Below are 6,000 nucleotides of genomic sequence, written 5' to 3'. Positions count from 1 at the left end.
AGCCTCAAGTTCCCACTCCTACACTGGTCCACTCACACAATGGCCGCTCTGCTTTGACCCTGCTTTACCTTTATTTCCTCCTGCTAATGAATTGCGCATCAAATGGTCCGCTGCTAATGCGCTGAGCCCCACGAAATGCTCCTTTTTTAAACACTTCTCTCCGACCTGTGTGAAGATCTCTCTCTGCAAATTGAGTGGTCCGTCGCTAATGAGCTGAGCCCTGTGAAATGCTCCTTTTTTAAAAAACTCTTCTCCCTGACCTTTGCGAAGTTCTCTCTTTGCGAATCGATTGGTCTGCTAATGCGTACTCATACTCGTATTCATACGTTACATTTGTATTCATACTTGTGCTTAGTTGTTTAGTCTAGTGAAGAGGGGTTAAGCCACAGAGAATGTTATTTTCTGATGATCACTAATTGGGATGTTGTTGGAACACTAATTGGAATGCTTAAATATGTATAGATGCTAATTCTGATGTTACTGATTGGAACACTAAGATTGCTAGATCATTAATTTAGTTTCATTAGTTTTTTTTAATCACTATAAGATTGTTCGTCTTTGCTGATTTCGTAATAAATGATAGAAAGTACCTTTTTCAACTTCAGAACTTCATTATTTTGGAAGCGCATCATACAGTGTCTGTCCCCAGCCTTAGTCTCTCAGTTGTTTTGGTTTGTTTAAAGTAACTGCTGCACCTATTACTTTTTTTTTTGAAGAAAGGAATAACGTTCACCATCTTCCAACTTCAACCACTCCTGTGGCCAGTGGGGACGCAAAGATCAGCACCAACAAAGTAGCAATCTCTTGCTTCCTGTTGTAATCTGGGGAATATTCCAAATGGCCCTGGGGACTTATCAATACCAATGTTTTTCAAAAGTTCTGATCTGCTTTCTTAAAATTGACATGTTCCAGCATATCTATCTGTTCTACACTGACCTTACATTTGTCAAAGTCCCTCTCATTTTATACTAACCATGCTCAAACTAATGTTTGCCTTTGCTTGCTCCTGAATGCTTATCAGCCTTGCAGCTAGCTGACTCTACTTCAGAAAATTCTATCAAGTTCTTATGGTATTTGTTATATCAAGTACTATCCCAGCACTAAATGATTAGATGAAAAAGGATGCTAAAGCTAAAAATATTCAAGAAAGTGTTTTGAGTGTTTTATTTCCCAGTATTTAGAAAATGATCTTTCTTGAAGAGCAACGCCATCTAATCCTAAATAGTAAATCTTTTATATTTTAGAATATCTTTCCATCCTCAGTGTTTCTTCTGTGACGTTGGTTTTTGTGACCACCAGAAATCTGTAGGTATTCTACAAAATCTCCTGTGTCTATTATGTAGATCATGACAACCACATGGACAATGGCATGGCACCTTCGCTTCGCAATCAGCTGCCCTTCCAAATGCATTAGTGTAATCTCAGCTTCATGGCGATTCACTGTTTGCTTTTGAGAAAACATTCAACTGTCTGCATCTGGAATTTAGATGTTTCAATGCTCCTTAAAATCTGATATAAAACTTTTTGTTCCATTTAGTTTTCATGATCAGAGCACTTCCATAAAACCTGCCAAACATAAGCATAAGAGGATTCAGAAATAAATTTCATAAAATTCTATTTTCCCTGATCGCTGGTTTCCAAATCAGTAACACTTATAAACAAAGAGATAAGGATGAGAAGCCCATTTGGAGCTTTCATAATTGACGAAAGGGAATTATAGTTGGTATTTTGCTTTATCTCTGACTCACTTTAAATTCTGCCTTTCCCCTCTGAGAGTAGACTGGTGTGTAATTGGATACTATCCTGTCTAAACTGATAAGTTCAATGCTTGCAGGCAAGATGCAGTGCAGACAGTAGGGAGAACTAATTCAGTTAGGATCCATTGACTTCACTGCATGGTCATAACTGAAAGGGTAACACATTATATTTGTGTAAGACTCGTTGCATCTAGTGGCATGATCTCGGGGGTGGCACCCACTACCTGACCAAACTTTATCACTCTTGTCTGGGTGGATGCTGAGTGTTGTGTCCCCTGTGTAACATCCGTACCCCGAAATAACATTCAGTCCATAATGTGTAGTTAAACGATTAAGATTTTATATTTAAGTATGGGGTTAGTAGAGAAACAAAAGCAAAGGAAAGCAAATAAAAGGCACCAATAACCTCATAAACATGTCCAGTGCGCAAACGTTGGAGCTGAAGGATTCCCTTTCACTGATCCTCCTCCGCTCGTTGTCGACCCCTGGGCTCCCGCCCCGAGCCCAGGCCCAGCGGGTCCGGCAACCGTCTCCTCAAGCCACATATTCTCTCTTCATCCTCCTCGCGCCTTCTCTCACAAATCCCACGCAAACAACAGCTTTCAGATACACAAGAAAGAATAGCATTTATCCCAATTGGTTAGCAAATGAATACAAGACCCATTATCACTAATTATAACCCATACATGTCGCTACAGAGAACATTACCTCATTAGTTAACATTACAGAGAAGCCATTTTATTACCCTTAACATGAAAGGAAAAAACCCCTTATACTCTCCCCCCAACCAAATTTAGTCATGCCCTCATGACTTTTAAATAACTCACCATCCCTTCCTGCAGACACAAAAACCCAATCCAAGTACAAACAGTGACATTGCTCCCCAAACAGTAGACCTTTCGCCCTGTTCCCCAGGCGCTACATAGGCCAACCTACCTGGGAGTTTCCTAATCCTCCGAGACCTCCGTACCCCCTCACCTAAATCCTTCAGGCTCAATCACTACTGGGGATACCTTGGGTCTGCTTGCCAAATCCTCTCTCAATCTCTTACTCATGCCCCCACTGCAACCCAGAGCCTCCTGTTGTGGGTTCAGGCACCCCTGTCTCTCCTTCAGGGTCGTGCAGTAACCCAGGCTGCCCACAACTAGCCCCACCCCCCCACCTCACCTGACTCAGTGGGAGAAGGGCCAGGAGTCTCTTCATCCAACAGACGGAAGTTAGCAAAAGGCAGCATGTACCATACCTCCATCTCATCATCCGCTGAATCCGTATTCTTCCCCTTTTCCTCGATTTGTTGCTGCTGGTTGGTCCTCTGCACGCTGGAGCACTTGGCCTGGACTGCTTCTGCAGCCTCTTCAGGTTCCTGTAATCGAGATGACAGCTTCTTCTTGGACTCCTCCAACTCTCGCCAGAGTCTCAGCAGTTCTGACTCACGCTTCTTGACCATCTCAATCTGGGATGCAGTTACTCCACCAGCTTCTTCCACCCCGACCTGAAAAGCCGCGGTTAAAGATTGTTCAGCCTCCAGTTTAGTGTTCACTGAAATTACCTCCAGCTTTTTCTTCCTAATGACTTCTTCCAGGTCAACTTTCAGTTTTTCGACTTCATTTAAACTGTTGATGATCATCTTCAGGTTCCCTTCAAGCATCTGCTTCCCTCTTCCGAGATCTGTCCGCAATTGCTTCACCTCCTCGGAAGTGTAGTCAAACTCCCCTCTCTGGGCTCTTGGTTTTCTGTTGGCCTTAGTCAGACAGCTTTCTTTGCCTTCCCCAACTTGCAAGTCTTCCAATTGGTTCTGGATCACTTTCTCCAGTTTCTGCTGGGAATTCTGTCTCTCCATCTTCACTTCAAACTTGATCCCGTAGAGACAGTCACTCATGAGCTGTGATCTTCGCCAGACCTGGCACATGTCCAGAGAAAGCTTTAACTCTTTAGTTCTCAGCCGCTTCTGCAACAGCCTCGCTTCATATTCTTCCGAGGCAAATCCAAATACTAGGAGATCAACCAAATACACCAAAACGCCAAAAAATTCTGCATCCCCCACTGTCTTCCTCATGCATCGCTGGAAAGTTGCAAGGGCTCCGGATATGCCCTGGGGCATCTTTCTAGACTGGAAGAATCCCAGGGGACTTATAACAGCCGTCTTCTCCCTGTCGGCCTCATTCATCGGGATCTGGCAACATCCACTCCTCAGATCAGCACAGTAAACCACTTCGCACCACTCAGACAGACCAGTGTAACTTCGACCCTTGGGACCGCATACTAGTTAGGTACAGTGCGCCTGTTCAGGGTCCTATAACCCACACATACGCTGCCTGCATCCTCCACATCCACAGGGGCCAGTCGCCGCGACCTCTCTCTCACCGAGGTGTCTTCAGCAGTCAACTCCAGTTTCACTGACCAATAATCGTCTTCTGGATAATTCCCAGCACTGATATTCTGACTTTCCAGTGCCCGGAATGGTGTCAGGGGTAAATGCCTCAAATACTGGTTGTAAAATGAACTGTACAACAATTTGACCTGAGCCCTGGTGTCGAGGATGGCCTTAGCATAGTTTCCGTCCGTCCGTAACAACAAACTGAAGTGTGGTCCCACTAAGCCCTCAGAAATAGGATCTTTTTCTTCCTGGAGTTCCTTGGTACATTGCTGGGAACGTGCTCCCCCAGAGACCCCAAGCCGTTCCCCCACTAGGCCTCCATTAAGTTTCCCGACACCTCTCTGATCAGCTGAACAACTGAGGAAGGGGCTGATCCCTTTAAATGATCCCCCTGGCACTGCAAGCAATTTATCTGCTCCCCTAGCCAGAGAAGATACCCTGAAAACTTTCCCCCAATCTCCTGACACAGGTATGGAAAGCCCCCCAAGGTGCTGCATTTTACTTCCAGTCGAACCAAATGCATTTCCCCTGCTTTCAGATAACTGGCCGCTGTCAGTACGGGGTAATTAACCTTGACAGTTCTAACACCGTCACCAGCCCGCCTACTCAAACTTTCAACCAATCCCTGCCGCTCTCCCTCAACCGAGCACCGCCACTCATCTAACAACTGAGAGATCCGTTTCGCCCACGTCTCGCATGCCTCTGCCCCCTCCTTCCTGACAGTATGGACAGCCCTGGCCCCGCCTCACCCGGGGCACCACTAGACACTGGCAGTCCCACCTTCGTGACGTCAGCACTAGCCCGCACTAAAGCAAGGTCTGAGCCCCCCATTTTATCAACTTTTTGCTCTACAATTTCAAACTCGCCATCAGCTTTAACCATACTCAAAATTCGAATTGACAATTCATCCAAGGTACGAATATCCACCCTGCTCAGCCCGTTACTAACCCCAAACCCACAGAAGCACATATGTCTAACCGCAATCCCACAGAGACACACCAGCACTGATTTAAACAGGGCAAACACGCAGCACCCTATAAAAATCCATATCCCGGACGAGTAACCCCACATTGTAAGACTCGTTGCATCTAGTGGCATGACCTCAGGGGTGGCGCCCACTACCCGGCCAAACTTTAGCACTCTTGTTTGGGTGGATGCTGAGTGTTGCGTCCCCTGTGTAACATCCGTACCCCGAAATAACATTCAGTCCACAATGTTCGGTTAAACAATTTTGATTTTATATTTAAGCATGGGTTTCGTAGAGAAACAAAAGAAAAGGAAGGCAAATAAAAGGCACCAATAATCTCATAAACATGTCCAGTGCACAAACATTGGAGCTCATGGATTCCCTTTCACTGATCCTCCTCCGCTTGTCGTCGACTCCTGGGCTCCCGCCCCGAGCCCAGGCCCAGCGGGTCCGGCAACCGTCTCCTCAAGACACATATTCTCCCTTCATCCTCCTCGCGCCTTCTCTCTCAAATCCCGGGCAAGCAACAGCTTTCAGATACAGAAGAAAGAATAACATCTATCCCAATTGGTTAGCAAATGAATACAAGTCCCATTATCACTAATTATAACCCATACATGTTGCTACAGAGAACATTACCTCATCAGTTACCATTACAGAGAAGCCATTTTATTATAACACCACAGAGAAGCCATTTTATTAGCCTTAGCAAGTAACATGAAAGAAGAAACCCCTCACATTTGATAATCCTAGAAGACAGAATGTTGAAACTATATATCAGAGATTTATGCAAATTCAACATTCAATAATTGTAAGCAAGTTATGCAGAATACATTTAGGAAACATTTATTTGACAGATTTTGAAAGCGTCTAAAAGGGTGAATGGAGGAAGAAAGTAG

The sequence above is a fragment of the Mobula birostris genome, chromosome 6 (assembly GCF_030028105.1).
Source record: "Mobula birostris isolate sMobBir1 chromosome 6, sMobBir1.hap1, whole genome shotgun sequence".
In the NCBI taxonomy this organism is placed as follows: Eukaryota; Metazoa; Chordata; class Chondrichthyes; order Myliobatiformes; family Myliobatidae; genus Mobula; species Mobula birostris.
Note: the sequence above shows the minus strand (reverse complement) of the source record.